Below are 16079 nucleotides of genomic sequence, written 5' to 3'. Positions count from 1 at the left end.
CATAAGTAGAGAGGACTCTTTAAAGTAGAGACACTACATACTGATATACACCTGAACATCAGCAGGAGAGGACTCTTTAAAGTAGAGACACTACATACTGATATACACTGAACATCAGCAGAGAGGACTCTTTAAAGTAAAGACACTACATACTGATATACACCTGAACATCAGCAGGAGAGGACTCTTTAAAGTAGAGACACTACATACTGATATACACCTGAATATCAGCAGGAGAGGACTCTTTAAAGTAGAGACACTACATACTGATATACACCTGAACATCAGCAGGAGAGGACTCTTTAAAATATAAAGTAGCAACAATTCGTACCCAAACGACACAGAGTCTTCAGTCTCTGAGGCTTGTCTCTGCACTGAGGGTCTCTATTGAGCTGCAGGGGTTTTACAACATGGTAATGAGCCTCCTCTGTCCACTCTCTGTTGCTGAGAGACAAAGTAGAAGTCACCCAGGCGCTCAGAGAAGAGAAAACAGAGAAGAAGAGGCCTTCACGACACCCCCATAACTCACTGAGTGTTTGCAGAACGAGAGAGGAGGGGAGATCAGAGCGTGTGGACCAGACTCAGAGTTTCGGATACTTGTGCAACAGCAACAAGGATGAAGAAAAAATGATTTGATGCAATAATAGGAGTGCATTAAGCTCCATGTGGTGATCAGGCAGGGACTATTTCTTCTTCAGGAGGATGTGATGTGCGCTACACGATGATAATTGTGCCAGTAAAGCAGACGTTGTGGATTCTCTGTGTGTTTCTGAGCACTGCAGCCAAAGGTCAGACGCTTCATTTTGTATTAATTTAAGATTTAAAATGAGAAAAAGTGATGTTTTTGTTTGGATAACTTGTCGTTTTGTGCATCTTCAGAGAGAGGAGGGTTCAGAGTTTCATAGTAGCAAGTTGGTTCAATTCTATCTATTAACACAAGTCACATTTACTTCTCAAATTGTTTATTTTTTAAATTATTTATAGCCTGAATGGGTATTTTTAGAAAGCATTTATTTTGTACAGAACGGAAAACAAGACTTTTTTCCTTCATTATTATTTAATTTATATATTTCTTTCCTAATATTTTAATATATATTTTCATGTTGTATTCTCCATTAAGACAACAACCATTGCATAATGAGTACCTTGACTTTACATACAGTAAATACATGTTGCTACCTTTTAAATCTAACACTTCTAAAACATCATATAACACGGGATAACGCTTTTTTGATATCGAATTCGGTTCGTTTGCGTTCCCGTGTAAATGGGGTCTACATTCCGTGTAACACTAGCTGTCAATAACATTTTCTCAAATTGAAACTTGCAGAATACAAAGCAGCTGTCCTCATCTGTTGAGCTAATGACCTAAACCTGCTCCTCATCATCTGATTTAAGATCTCAACGGGGTTCATTACTCCCACTAATTAACCACCTGAACACGACTGTGGAGATCTTTAATTAACTCATTCTCGCATTACACATATTTTAAGCTGACATGATCTTAGGCCTTTCAAGGCTCTCAAGGTACTGTACACAAAACACAAAACACAAAACAAAAGTGTAAAAAACACGACAATATAATCAATCAATAAAAACAGAGGATGTGTGATGTGATCAGGGTGGATGTGCCTGTGTGAAGAGATATGTTTTGAGACGTGATTTGAGACGTGGTTTGAGACGTGATTTGAAACTGGGGAGAGAGTCAGAATTCTGGATGTCAGGTTGGAGGGAAATGCCTCCTCTCTCATGCAGTCAGCGTGATGATAACCTGTATTTTATTTAGCTGCATTGCTGCAGAGGACAGTCGCTGTCCACAGGGCGTCTCATCATCTGATTTAGGATCTCAACGGGGTTAATTAATCCCACTAATTAGCAACCTGAACCTGACTGTGGAAACAAACTTGGAGATCCTTAATTGAACTCATTCTCATAACACGTGAATTTAAAGCTGTCATGATTCTTTTAGAAATGCCTCCTCTTTAGATAATACTTTAATGGTCAGATCAAGTTTGAAATGCTCCTTGCATCACAGCAGCTCCATGTGTAACATCAACAGACAGATATCAAGACACAAGACATGGAAAACAAACAACAGACATTGAACATAGCAGCAGGATCAGTAGAGCTGCTCAAAGAGCCTTCAGCGTGCATCTGATCTGTAGCTCTGTGTTCACTGAGAGGGACTGACTGGAGCACAAAGGATGCTTCAGGCTGACTTTAGGGAATCTCCATTAGATGTAGCAGTTCAGATTCTCTGCTCAGAGCATGCTTTGGGTCCCCAGATGATGTTGTTGGACAGGTTGTATGGTCTGTGAGTCCAGAAAGTCTCCAGACAGGGTGGACCAACAGTCTTTGAGCAGATGTCTAGGTCATGCAGTCAGTGTGTGCATAACAACCTGTGTTTTACTTCACTGTGCTGTCTTCCAGGAGGACAGTCCTTGTCCACAGGGAGGGTCAGATCCATGTCTCCAGCAGAGACGATGCTTCTTTCTCTCTGAGAGTCCGTCTTCATGGCCCTACGCTCAGACCTCCTGCAGAGAGACTCGAGGAGGAGATGTTGCCCTCCGCTGAGAGCCTGGAGCTGCAGGACTTCATCCAGCACTCCTTTCCAGTGTGAGTGCAAAGAAATGTCTCCTCTATATACAGTATTTTGTTCCAGGGCTGGGTTGGAGTTGGGGTTAGGGTTGGGGTTAGGGTTGGGGTTATGGGTGTGTGCCCATTTTGGAGTTTATTTACTCTTTGTCTTTGTGTTGCTTTAGGAAAACCACAGTGTGGGTTTGGGTGAAAGGATCGGGGGGAGATGTGTCGGAACCAGACGGATGTTATTCGAGCCAGTGATTCCTGTAGAGAGTCCAGGGGAGTGTACTCAGATGGCTTTGGGGACAAAGGAGAGTGGAGGAAGTCTCAATGTGCCAGACGATACCCTCTTCCTGTTTGAAAAGGAAGTAACAGGTAGGACTTTTGAATTCACATCAAAGCACCAGAGCTACACAGAAACTACCAGAAGATATTCACAGGTTGTTGACAATAAAGTGACACATCCTTTGTTTTAATCCTCATGTTTTGAATTAATTTATAGATTTGTTGTTGCTAATCCCTCTTTGTGCAGAGTCTTTCCCGTCTGTGGACAGTTATCTGACCGGGTCGGTTCTCATGAGCGGCGTCTACACTCAGATCCAGATTCAACCCTTACCCAATGCACCGGACATCGGACAGATCACAGTGGAGGTCAGTTAGATGTCAAAAACATTGGGGAACTAACTTAAGCTTCACAAGATAAATCTGAGATATGGTATTTTAGAAAAGTATTTAAATCTACTCTATCTGACAAGTGATCACCAGTGCTTGGTTTCAACGCTCTCCGACTGAATACTCCTATAAAGAGTTACATGTTGGCGTTGATTGGTTATTAAGGGTCAGAAACATATACAGTTTGGTTATCAGAGTTCCATGAAGTGATTCTAAACAGGGGTCAACTGTACCCTAAAGTATTTCTGTAGATGGCAATGCGTACATGGAGAATGTGGAGTAGCTACAGTAACTAAATAATGGTATTACATTATGGAAATCCACGAATTGCGTGAGTTAACCTATAGCCTTCATGTTGCGTTCGAGTGCAATTAAAAAATAGCTAGCAAGCACCATCCAATTGAATATATCTTTTTTTTAAACAGGACTTCGGGACTTTAACGTGTCAAAGAACGTTTGTTCAATTCAAGTTCTGGTCAAGCATCATTCACAAAATGCTGATTAAGCCAGGAACATCTCTTTGTATTTCAGTTATCCTGAGTTGTGGGTGTCAGGAGCGTTCCTTAAAGTCATCCCTTGCAAATGTTTTAAATATATACTGTTTCTATGTACGATTTCTTCTTTATCTTGAGCATCCACAGCCACTATGCCATCACTATGGTCAGGCAGAACAAAAGCTCTGCACTTCAGCTTCAATTGTGTTTAAAAATGTATAAATTAAAGGTTTTTATCCACAGTTTGTGTTCCTGGTTGATAATCTGTTGCTCCTCTGACCGCCACAGAGGCAGCATGTTCCCAGGGTCTGTGGTTCAGTCATGCAGGTCAGCTGGTTCAGTCGAGCTGGTGGTCCAACCCAGTCCTGACTCCTCTCTGTCTCGTGTCCAGATCCTCCGACCGTTACTGCAACCCCAACCACCATCTGGTTCCTCCAGGTACAGTACGACCATGGATGTTGAATAAGAACTGGATACAGCGTCGGAGGCGGGGTCTCGTTCTTATTCCTATGAGAGCTGCTCATTGGAGCATGAGGACAAAATGGCCTGACATTTTCGAAGGCAAACGTCACAGATTACCCATCATGCCTTGCTGTCAGAGTCAGGAGTACCCACTGGAGATTTCAGGTAATCGGTTGTACTCAAGCCCCCAGGAAATGCTCCGTACTCTGAGGAAAATATTCCTAGTGGGCCAAACGGCGTACTACAATTTCCGTATCAGTCCGTAACATCACTGGGCCCAGAAATACTTGTTCCCATTGACTAACATTGGGAAAGAGACGCTGTACATCAGTGGATAATTTTTTTAGCTCATAGAACGCAGGTTGAGTTTCCCTTAAGCCCCGCCCCCGATCTACCGCTCTCGGCTCACTTGAATGAATGGAAATGGAAACAAATTAATCTGGATTCGGCTTTTAGCGCATTTTACAACTTTAAGGACCGAATGATTCTAATATAGGCTATAAAAGTGAAGAAAAAAAAAATATCCGCTGATTTACAGACGTCTCTTTCCCAATGTTAGTCCATGGGAAAAAGTATTTCTGGGCCCAGTGACGTCACGGACTGATACGGAAAATGTAGTACCGTTAAACTAGCAAGCCACATGAATGTCAGGGAGCAAATCAATTGTATATGCTACACAAATATGGCCAGGATCCGTTGAATATTCGGAATATTGGGTTGCAGATTCTAATTTTCCAAAGGGGAGTTCGTTTAGCATGAAACACTAAAGGATAAATTAAAAAAGAGAGTAGAAAGAAAACTATTTCTGCTAAAAAGTTAGCAATGATTGAGAGTCAGACTTAAACCTCACACTTCATTTATCTTTGCTTTTAAATGAGTGTTTTTAAATGCCATTTTATAATATCTTTTTTAATGCTCTTAATGTCTTTCACTTTTGTAAAGCACTTTGAATTGCCTTGTGTTGAAAGGTGCTATATAAATAAACTTGCCTTGCCTTAACCGCCGTTTGGGCCACTACGAATATTTTCCTCAGAGTCTGGAGCACTTCCTGGGGGCTTGAGTACAACAGATTACCTGAAATGTTCTCTCTTCTCGACCCTGAAGGTAATAATCTCCTCTCTTCTCCTCAGGTTGCAGCGCTCTCTTTAATCCGTTCAGCTGCTGCTCAGCCGTCCCGCTGTGTAACACGACGGGGGGCTGCAGCACAGGTCAGTACTGGTGCCACCTGCTGGAGGTCTGTGTTCCCACCACCAGTCCCTGCAGCCCCTACGACTCTGAAACAGGGGCCCGAGGCTTCGTTTTACCTCCCAGATACACTGCAATACCGCCTTTCTACCACCTGGTGGCCGACCTGCCTCTGAGGGTTAACCCGAGCTCTGAACTGACAACTATAAGTGTACGTTGAACTGGTGCCAATGAGTGCTGCAGGAGTCCTAAGACCCAATTATTTTTATTTTTCATGTCAAGGGAAACCGGGTGATGTTAACTTAATGAATTACCTAAAAAAAGATGTCTTTATGTTGTCGTTTCAACACAATATCGATTTAAAAAAACCACATTTCTCACAGATTTCCGTGTTTCTCTTTCCCCACAACAGCTGATTCTTCCAGATCGAGCGATCATGGTGTACCCCGATGATATCGTGGCTGTTCAACACACTCGGGACTCTGGGACTTTCTTACACTGCATGAACAGTGACGCCTCTCTAAAGTCCCCCTGGCGCCAAAGCTACATGTCCCTGAGGAGGAGGGAGGAGTGGGGGGGCTGGAGGGAGGGAGGCCTCACTTCCCTTCCCCATGGAGGCCAGTGGGTGGACGGGGTGGTGTGTGATCTAAGGATGATGTACGTGGACAATCTTCACAGAGGAACCGAGCACGAAGATAACCCTGGCTTCACTGAAAGAGAGACAACCACAGCCTTAAATAACCAGGCCTTCACAACTGGTCCTACTCCGAATCTTGGATCTAAATTTAGGCTTGACGTCATCCACCCTGTGCCGGATGCAAATAACCAGATTCACGTCCAAATAAACATCCCGATACTCATTGTGGTCAAGGTCCTGTTTGGCGAGAAAGCAAGTAGCACATGGTCGGCACCAGTTCTCCAGACGGGGGTTCCCTTCCTATCATCTTGCCCCAAAGAGGTGGCTGAATCCTGGGATGGATGTAAGAGACAGTCCCATGATGCCTGGTTCTCTTCTGTGACTCTGGTTTCGCATTCAGTTGGGTTTGAAACGCTGAACATCAGTGTGATGGACGCAGAAAGCTCTCAGAGTGTGAGTGTGAGGGTTTGCAGCTATGAGGAAGTCACAGGGCTAAGTCTTGAGCCGCATGGATGCCGGAGGATGATCGTAGACACACCACAGGTGAGAGGACCAAATATTGTTTTAAGTGAACAGGTTATTGAGTTGCTCTAATGATAGTAACGATTGATGGTCGGTCCAATACTTTGGTGTGGACTGAAGTATCTGAAGACCAATTAGACGCATTATAACTGAAACTTTGTACAGACATTTATTTTCCCCAGAGGATTAATCCTTGGAAAAATTGATTTGACATTGTTATCTTCCATATGTTTTTTAAATTTTAGTCATTTACAGCCAAAGTGGAGAGTGGTTCCTCAGTGAAATTCACATGGGTGATTGACTACCTGGAGAACTTTGCCCATGAAGGACAATCTTACAGCGTTGTGTTCAAGAAACCTGCCGAGTATAAGCTCAGGGTAAGATCATTCAGTTGTCTCTATGATTTTATATTTGTTATCATTCTATACATTTTCTTACGTGATCTGTTTCTAGGTGACAGCTTCCAACCCTGTGAGCTCCCAGAGCCAACAAACCCTCCTGACTGCTGATGAAATTATCCCACTGTCTGATCCACAGCTCCTGTTGGTCAGGGAGGTCATAGCTGTGGATGCTACACACCTCTACACTCTCAGGGTCAAAGTGGACATCTCCCTGCCAGTCACCTTCAGGTAAAGCATTGCATTTTGTACCCTCAGATATCCTATGATAAAAACATTGGATAGTTTTGGTAAAATACTGAATGTACTCTTCAAATATCAGAGTACACATGATAACAAAGGTATCCCAACTGCAGCTGTGTTCATGACAGGATGTGTGATTACCTAGAAGAGCATCAGGACTGTTTGAGTCATATGATAGCTATGTGATTAACATGATGATTCAGCCTCTATGGAGAGAGACATCAAGCATGCTCATTTCTGATGTGGAGCTAATCTGAAGTAAACATTGAATACTGCTTTCTATTCCTCCATCTTGTGACTGTGTAACTCCCTCTCTTGGATATCAGCATGTGAAGGACACTGTTCAGGAACTAGTTGATGCTCTGTATGTGATGACTCCTTCCATTCTGGAGAGGATCATAAATACATGGATCCTGAGATTGAAACTCAGTGACGAGTGAGATTTTTCGAACATATAGCCTTAAATCGTTTCATTTCATTCATTCCTAACCCTAACCCTAGATGGGATTTTGGGGATGGCAGAAGTGAGGTTACCCACACACAGGCTGCTCCATGCCAAACAACGGAGGGGCTCATGGAGAGAGGAGAGAAACAAGTGTATGTCCAGGACTCTGTGAACTATACCTATCCCATCCCAGGTAAACACACAGGGGGGTTGATTGTATTAATTGTTTTTGTTTGGGAGGTTTTAAAGTCTGAAACATATTCATGTGCTTAATTCTCACCACTTATTATCCCAGACCCGACAAGTAAGCAGATGTTTGATAAACCCACTGTTTTCTCCCTGCTGAGTAAAAGGAAGCGTCTAAATAACTTTGTATCTACCTCAAGAAGATAGAGGAGCCTTTAGCAGCGATAGAGCCTGAAAACTCCCATAAAACGTTGATGGAGATCAAACCAGTGCAAAAGGAAATTGGATAATAGATAGTGGCCCTACGTACATTCCTTGGGAAGATAGAATCACAACCTAAATATTATTTTCATTTCTCCTTCAAATCAATTTTAGATATAATAATGTCCTTATTTTGGTCGAAGATTGACACTGGTTCTGAAAACTGTGCTTTGTACTTATTATGTCTCTTTATGCAGATGACTACACACTTCACGTCCAAGTCTCCAATCAATATTCCCACACTGACGCCTCCAAGAAGATAAGGGTTCGCCCTCAATTAAATCACCTCTTTATTTCCTCCAACGTTCCTGTACCTCTCGTCAATCAGACTCTTATTCTTGAAGCTACAGTAGAGCCCTCGACCTACGCTGTCGTCTATACATGGGACTTTGGCGATAGCTCTGAATCTCTCCAAAGCATCCACCATAAAGTCAACCACAGTTTTATTTCTGCAAGGGTTTACAACGTCACAGTGAGTGCCAACAACACCCTGACAGTCATGACCTCCTGGATAATGGTGGAAGTTCTGGAGAAAATCTCTGGATTAACAGTCAGCTACAATGGACCCAGTGAACTAAACATAGCTACAGATTTCCAAGCTACAGTGACGACTGGTAGTAATTTAACGTGGGATTTGGACTTTGGCGATGGATCCTTTCAGGGCAACCTTTCAGATGGCTCCATCTCCCATGTCTATGTATTACTAGGAAACTATACGGTAGATGTAACTGTCTCGAATACTGTCAGCAAAGCTCATCAGTCCATCAGTGTGGAGGTCTATAAGTTGGCTGTTAGTGGAGTTCTCCCTACAACATGTGTCATGAGTGGAAACGAAATACAGTTTACTGCTTTGGTGAATGGGAACATATCCAATCTGACTTTCCATTGGCTGTTTCAAGATGGTTCGTCTCTGATTGTAGTAACGGGGCAATCTACAGCCATGCACACCTTCCTAAACCATGGGATTTGTCATATTAGTCTGACTGTGTTGAGTTCTGTTACATCAGTATCATATAAAACGAGTATCTGTATCGAATCGCGAATAACCAACGTATCAGTGCAGCCACCAAAGGAAGTAGTGGCAGTAGGGGAAGAGGTATGCTTCAAGGTGTTAGTTTTACCTGTACAGATGAGAGGTTACCAATTTAAGTGGTTCAACAGCTCCTCTAGCCTCATTGCTGTGACAGAAAATGCTCAAAAGTGTTTTACCTTTAGGGATGAAGGTGTGGAAGTGGTTTTAGTAACAGCAAGTAACATTGTTAGCAACAAAACAGCCAGAGCTAGTATCACCGTTCAACACCCTGTAAGTGACCTGTCTGTGGGGCATGATAGTGAAAGTATCATACAGACAGTCAACACATTAGCATCATTTTGGCTTGCTTCTTGCACTGGTAGCAATGTGTCTGTGCTGTGGGACTTTGGAGATGGATCTCCTGTTGAACAGAACAAAAACGTGTCACATGTCTTTACCACAACAGGTCAGTTTACAGTCACCGCGACAGCATTTAACGCCGTTAGCCGTGATTCTGTGACCCTTCAAGTCAATGTTGTAAATGCTATTTCAGACCTTTCTCTTCACACCAACCAGCCTTATGCTGCAGTTGGAGAAGAAACACTCATCTCAGCAATTAGCAGTGCAATCAGTAGCACCATTTACTACTGGACTGTAGACGGTATATCCTCAAACATACAGGGGGACCTATCAGTTTAGATTTGCTTTCCTGAAACCAGGAGTGTATCAAGTACGAGTTATAGCACAGAACTTGGTGAGTAGAAAGGAAGCAGCTATTGTAGTTGAGGTCTTTGAAGAATAGAGGGTCTTCAAATTGAATGTCAGAACCTGATAAATGTTAAATACGTACCAACCCAAGAGGTACTAGTGTTTATTGCCTCGATCACCAAGGGATCCAATGTCTCTTATCAATGGCTCTCTACACAAAGCGGAATAAACCATCAATTTACTGGTGATCAAGAGCTTTTTCAGATGTTGGCTGAATCTCCTGGAAGGATTTCAGTTCAGTTAAGAGCTTCTAACAAGTTGGGTGAGGCCACCAGTGTTGTTTCCTTGTTGGCAGTACAGCGTGTTACAGGTGCGCACATTACAACACAATCAAATGTCGTGGCATTAGGGAAAGTAGTTAATATCTCTGTATCGGTGGTTACCGGTTCAGATTTGGAGTACCTTTGGTATGTGATTTCTGGTGTTTCACCTTTGCAAACACATCCATCCTTCCTTCTCCACACTTTTACAACTGTTGGTCATTGTCTTGTTAGAGTGTTGGTTCAAAATGTCCTCAGCCAATGCAATGTCACCAAAGAGTTGAATATACAGGAGGGAATCCAAGAAGTGGACTTTAAGATTGAAGCAAAGACACATCCGTTTATGCCCCTGCAAGTTCTGCTATTCAACTCCATGGGATTATTCGGAAGGGAAGTGATCTGCACTGGAACTGGGAAGTAAAAGGTGCTAATCTTTATAATGCTTTCGATCAGACCTTCATCTACACGTTTCCATATGAAGGCATCTATCAGGTGTCTTTGAATGTCTCCAATGGGATCAACTGGGAGATGGTTTCACACAGTGTCACAGTCCAGGATGCAATCGAGGGTCTAACGTTGAACATTTCCGAGTCTTCTTTCTGCACGGAGGAACAAGTTACTGTTATTCCAACAATCTCCAAGGGAAGCAATGTCAGCTTTGCTATAACCTTTAAAAACAAAGACTGGATTCGTAGTCAGAGCGTTCTTGAAGGGCGGTTCACCACATCAAGCCTTCCTGCAGGGAAACATCTAGTAACGGTGAAAGGTTGGAACCATGTCAGCAGTTCTGAGGTGTCTTCAAGCATTCTGGTCACTGAGCACATTCAAGGTCTGAGACTTGTGAACTGTTGTTCTGATGCTTTCGAGGCTCTGAAAGGAACCGGGTTCAGGGCAGAAGTTCAAAGTGGACTTCCTGTAAACTACACCTGGGTATTTAATTCATTGGGGTCTGAGCCTACCATGTTCACAGGACAGGAAGTGATCTTTACTCCTGCAGAAAGTGGTTTACTGTCTGTTAGCGTGATTGCTACCAATGGTGTCTGCTCAAAGAAGGTAAATGATACTGCCACCGTTCAGTGGCCTGTTAAGAAGGTGATGCTTGTCTGTCATTCAGAAAGATTATTTGTTGGACATGCTATCAAGTTTTCTGCACAGATGAATGGACGGAGCAATCCAAGATACCTCTGGGACTTTGGAGACTCCAATGAGAGGTTGGAAACAGACTTAAGCACAGTCAATCATACTTATTATATCCGTGGGAAATACATGGTTGTGGTCAAAGTGTTCAACAGTGTCAGCCATGTATCTAGACAGCTACACATACAAGTGGAGGAGCTCCTTTGTTCAAGCCCTCAAGTTTCTCTTATCCAGAGCCATTTGACTATCTTCAGGTCTAGAATCAGTTTTTTTTGAAGCTATCGTGGACATTAACTGCTCTACTTACAAAGCTGCGTACCTATGGGAGATACTTAAGGAGTCAGATTGTACCAAATTCACTGGGAACAAAGTCATTCTTGGAAACCAGGTAGATGCATCGTCACCCTTTCTCTTACTCCCAAAGCATACTCTGGATTTGGGACAGTATTGCTTGGTGTTCACCGCTTCCCTCCAGGGAACGCCTTTACTTGTCCAACGAAACATCAGCGTTACAGTAGTCCACTCAGCGCTGGTCGCTGTTATCAAGGGAGGATCAAACAGACTTTGGCCCAGCCTCAGTGATCTCGTCCTGGACGGATCTGAGTCTGAAGACCCTGATGAAGAGCCAGGAGTGGATGGTACACTGCAGTACCACTGGACCTCCATGACTGTGGTAAAGGCCTTTTTTCTGTTAAAGGTCACCTATTATGCAAAATCCACTTCTTCATGTCTCCTCTACATCAACATGTGTCCCTCTTCTTCATGTCTCTTCTACATCAACATGTGTCCCCTCTTCTTCATGTCTCTTCTACATCAACATGTGTCCCCTCTTCTCCATGTCTCTTCTACATCAACATGTGTCCCCTCTTCTTCTTGTCTCTTCTACATCAACATGTGTCCCCTCTTCTTCATGTCTCCTCTACATCAACATGTGTCCCCTCTTCTCCATGTCTCTTCTACATCAACATGTGTCCCCTCTTCTCCATGTCTCTTCTACATCAACATGTGTCCCCTCTTCTCCATGTCTCTTCTACATCAACATGTGTCCCCTCTTCTTCATGTCTCTTCTACATCAACATGTGTCCCCTCTTCTTCATGTCTCTTCTACATCAACATGTGTCCCCTCTTCTACATCAACATGTGTCCCCTCTTCTCCATGTCTCTTCTACATCAACATGTGTCCCCTCTTCTCCATGTCTCTTCTACATCACCATGTGTCCCCTCTTCTTCATGTCTCTTCTACATCAACATGTGTCCCCTCTTCTCCATGTCTCTTCTACATCAACATGTGTCCCCTCTTCTCCATGTCTCTTCTACATCACCATGTGTCCCCTCTTCTTCATGTCTCTTCTACATCAACATGTGTCCCCTCTTCTCCATGTCTCTTCTACATCAACATGTGTCCCCTCTTCTTCATGTCTCTTCTACATCAACATGTGTCCCCTCTTCTTCATGTCTCTTCTACATCAACATGTGTCCCCTCTTCTTCATGTCTCTTCTACATCAACATGTGTCCCCTCTTCTTCATGTCTCTTCTACATCAACATGTGTCCCCTCTTCTTCATGTCTCTTCTACATCAACATGTGTCCCCTCTTCTCCATGTCTCTTCTACATCAACATGTGTCCCCTCTTCTTCATGTCTCTTCTACATCACCATGTGTCCCCCTCTTCTCCATGTCTCTTCTACATCAACATGTGTCCCCTCTTCTTCATGTCTCTTCTACATCAACATGTGTCCCCTCTTCTTCATGTCTCTTCTACATCAACATGTGTCCCCTCTTCTTCATGTCTCCTCTACATCAACATGTGTCCCCTCTTCTCCATGTCTCTTCTACATCAACATGTGTCCCCTCTTCTTCATGTCTCTTCTACATCAACATGTGTCCCCTCTTCTTCATGTCTCTTCTACATCAACATGTGTCCCCTCTTCTTCATGTCTCTTCTACATCAACATGTGTCCCCTCTTCTTCATGTTTCTTCTACATCAACACGTGTCCCCTCTTCTTCATGTATCTTCTACATCAACACGTGTCCCCTCTTCTTCATGTCTCTTCTACATCAACATGTGTCCTCTCTTCTTCATGTCTCTTCTACATCAACATGTGTCCCCTCTTCTTCATGTCTCTTCTACATCAGCATGTGTCCCCTCTTCTTCATGACTCTTCTACATCAACATGTGTCCCCTCTTCTTCATGTCTCTTCTACATCAACATGTGTCCCCTCTTCTTCATGTCTCTTCTACATCAACATGTGTCCCCTCTTCTTCATGTCTCTTCTACATCAACATGTGTCCCCTCTTCTTCATGTCTCTTCTACATCAACATGTGTCCCCTCTTCTTCATGTCTCTTCTACATCAACATGTGTCCCCTCTGTGGAAAGAGACTCTGAAAGTTTCAGGAACAAAGATTCTCTCTCTTTTTGATCCATTTCTATAAAAACCTGTCTGAAAATGAGCTGATCAGATTTTGGCCACTTTATGATGTCATAACGATGTGTTGTCTTGTGTAACCATTAGCCAATCAGCAACCAAGGTAACCCCCCCCCCCCCCCCCTTATCACCTGAATCTCCTCCTAGAGCACCATTGAGTTCTTTGTAACCAAATCTCTCTCAGAGGGGCGTGGGGAGGGGCTCCTTATTTTCATCTAAAGTAACAGACAGAGAATCAGCACTTTTGAAACAGGGCTGAAACAGAGGGGATTATGGGTAATGCTGCAATGATCTGTTTGGTGTTTCAGCCAATCAGAGACATGTTCTGTATATATCTGAGACCTGTGATATATTGATGAAAAACAGGATAATAGGGGACCTTTAAAGTGACCTCAATCTTCCTAGTTGTCTTTATGAAGAATACATTAGCTACTACTATCCTCCTAAGGATGAATAAGAATATATATTTGAAAAACAGTCTATATAAGTGATACTAAGACCCACGTGTTTGTATTTTCAGAACTCAACCGAGTCTCATTTTGCAAAGCAGCCTAAGACGACTAACAGCAGTAAAATGACGGTACTTGGCACTCAGTTGCACTCAGGCACAGTCTACGTTTTCACCCTTACGGTACACAAAGCAGGAAGGAGTCCTGTCTCCTTCAACCAGACGGTGAGTATAACCCCACATCTCCCTCTATCTTAACATTGCTCTTGCAAATAAATAGTTTTGGAGACACTGGCAATTGTGGAAGTTACGGTAGACAAACCAATGAATTTAGCCAAAAAATACACTTCTTCCCTCTATGTCTAACCTACAGGTGACGATGAGTGAAGCTCCTGTGTTTCCTGTGATTGTGGATTGCGTGTCCTGCTCTCTACTGTCCTCCCCTCACCAAATAAGCTATACCACCCCCACTGTACTGTCAGGACAATGTGGACAGTGTGACGATCGAGCTCAGGTAATGAATCGGACAATAACTTCCCACTTTCAACGAAGAAACTTGATCTTAAAGTAAAAATGTTTGGAATATTCTGTTGCAAAAGAGTTCATGGAAAGGCAGTGGTAGTGAAAACTGTTCCCCCCTTGCTGTAGTCTCTGCTTTATTCATTATCTTTTTAATTATCTCGTGTCGATGTGTTTAAGGAATTTGTTTGTAATTTGAAATCAGTACTATGGTTTACTGATGGCATCCAAGAATGATGCTGACAGTCACAAGACATTCATCCTGAAGCGTTTTCTCACAGTACAAATGGAGTGCTGAGGACCAGACTGGCGTGACCCTTGACCTAAACGAGGTCTCCACATCTACCGGCAGACACTCTCCTAACCTGGTGGTGCGTTCAGGTGTCCTACAACCAGGACAGAGTTACACCTTCACTCTCAATGTGTCCCAGCCTGGCAGAGGGCGTTGGGGTAGCGCCAGCCTGACGATTCACCCTAACAATCCCCCTCATGGAGGCCTCTGTGAAGTCAGTCCAGAGTCAGATATACGTCTGCTGGAGACGGTGGTCACCTACAACTGCTCAGGTAACACTGAGTGGAAGTGTTTCAACTCTGAATTGAGGAAATCCTGCAGTTTAGAGAAAGAGTGATTTATCCATCAAACTGAACGGGATTTGCTAACATCTGTTGTCTTTTGGCAGGGTGGCAAGATGATGAAAGCAGGACCTCTCAGCTGATTTACACCTTCCAAGTTGCACCATGTCATCCCAATGGCCCGGTGTGCCCCTTACTCACTCTGTACAGGTAAATACAGGCCTCAACTAACAGCTATTTATAGACCATGACGTGTGATCTTAAAGGTCCCCAATTATACTGTTTTTCATCAATATGTTACAGGTCTCAGATATATACAGAACACGTCTCTGAAGTGTTTGGCTCCAAATACCAAAACAGATCATTGCAGCATTACCCATAATCCCCTCTGTTTCAGCCCTGTTTCCAAAGTGCTGATTCTCTGTCTGGGGAGGGGGGGGGGGGCTGATTGGCTAATGGTTACACAAGCCAAAAAAACCTTATGACATCATAAAGTGGCCAAAATCTGATCAGCTCATTTTCAGACAGGTTTTTATAGAAATGGATCAAAAAGAGAGAGAATCTTTGTTCCTGAAACTTTCAGAGTCTCTTTCCACAGAGGGGACACATGTTGATGTAGAAGAGACATGAAGAAGAGGGGACACATGTTGATGTAGAAGAGACATGAAGAAGAGGGGACACATGTTGATGTAGAAGAGACATGAAGAAGAGGGGACACATGTTGATGTAGAAGAGACATGAAGAAGAGGGGACACATGTTGATGTAGAAGAGACATGAAGAAGAGAGGACACATGTTGATGTAGAAGAGACATGAAGAAGAGGGGACACATGTTGATGTAGAAGAGA

General features: G+C 43.3%; 1 pseudogene; it reads left to right on the top strand.

The window, feature by feature from the left end:
* Positions 1 to 553: 553 nt before the first annotated feature.
* Positions 554 to 16079, top strand: part of LOC117552334 — a 28116-nt pseudogene continuing 12590 nt past the window's right edge.

This window comes from Gymnodraco acuticeps, unplaced genomic scaffold (genome assembly GCF_902827175.1).
Source record: "Gymnodraco acuticeps unplaced genomic scaffold, fGymAcu1.1, whole genome shotgun sequence".
Classification (NCBI taxonomy): domain Eukaryota; kingdom Metazoa; phylum Chordata; class Actinopteri; order Perciformes; family Bathydraconidae; genus Gymnodraco; species Gymnodraco acuticeps.
The sequence above is the reverse complement of the archived record's forward strand: the minus strand, read 5'-3'. Positions and strand labels throughout refer to the sequence as shown.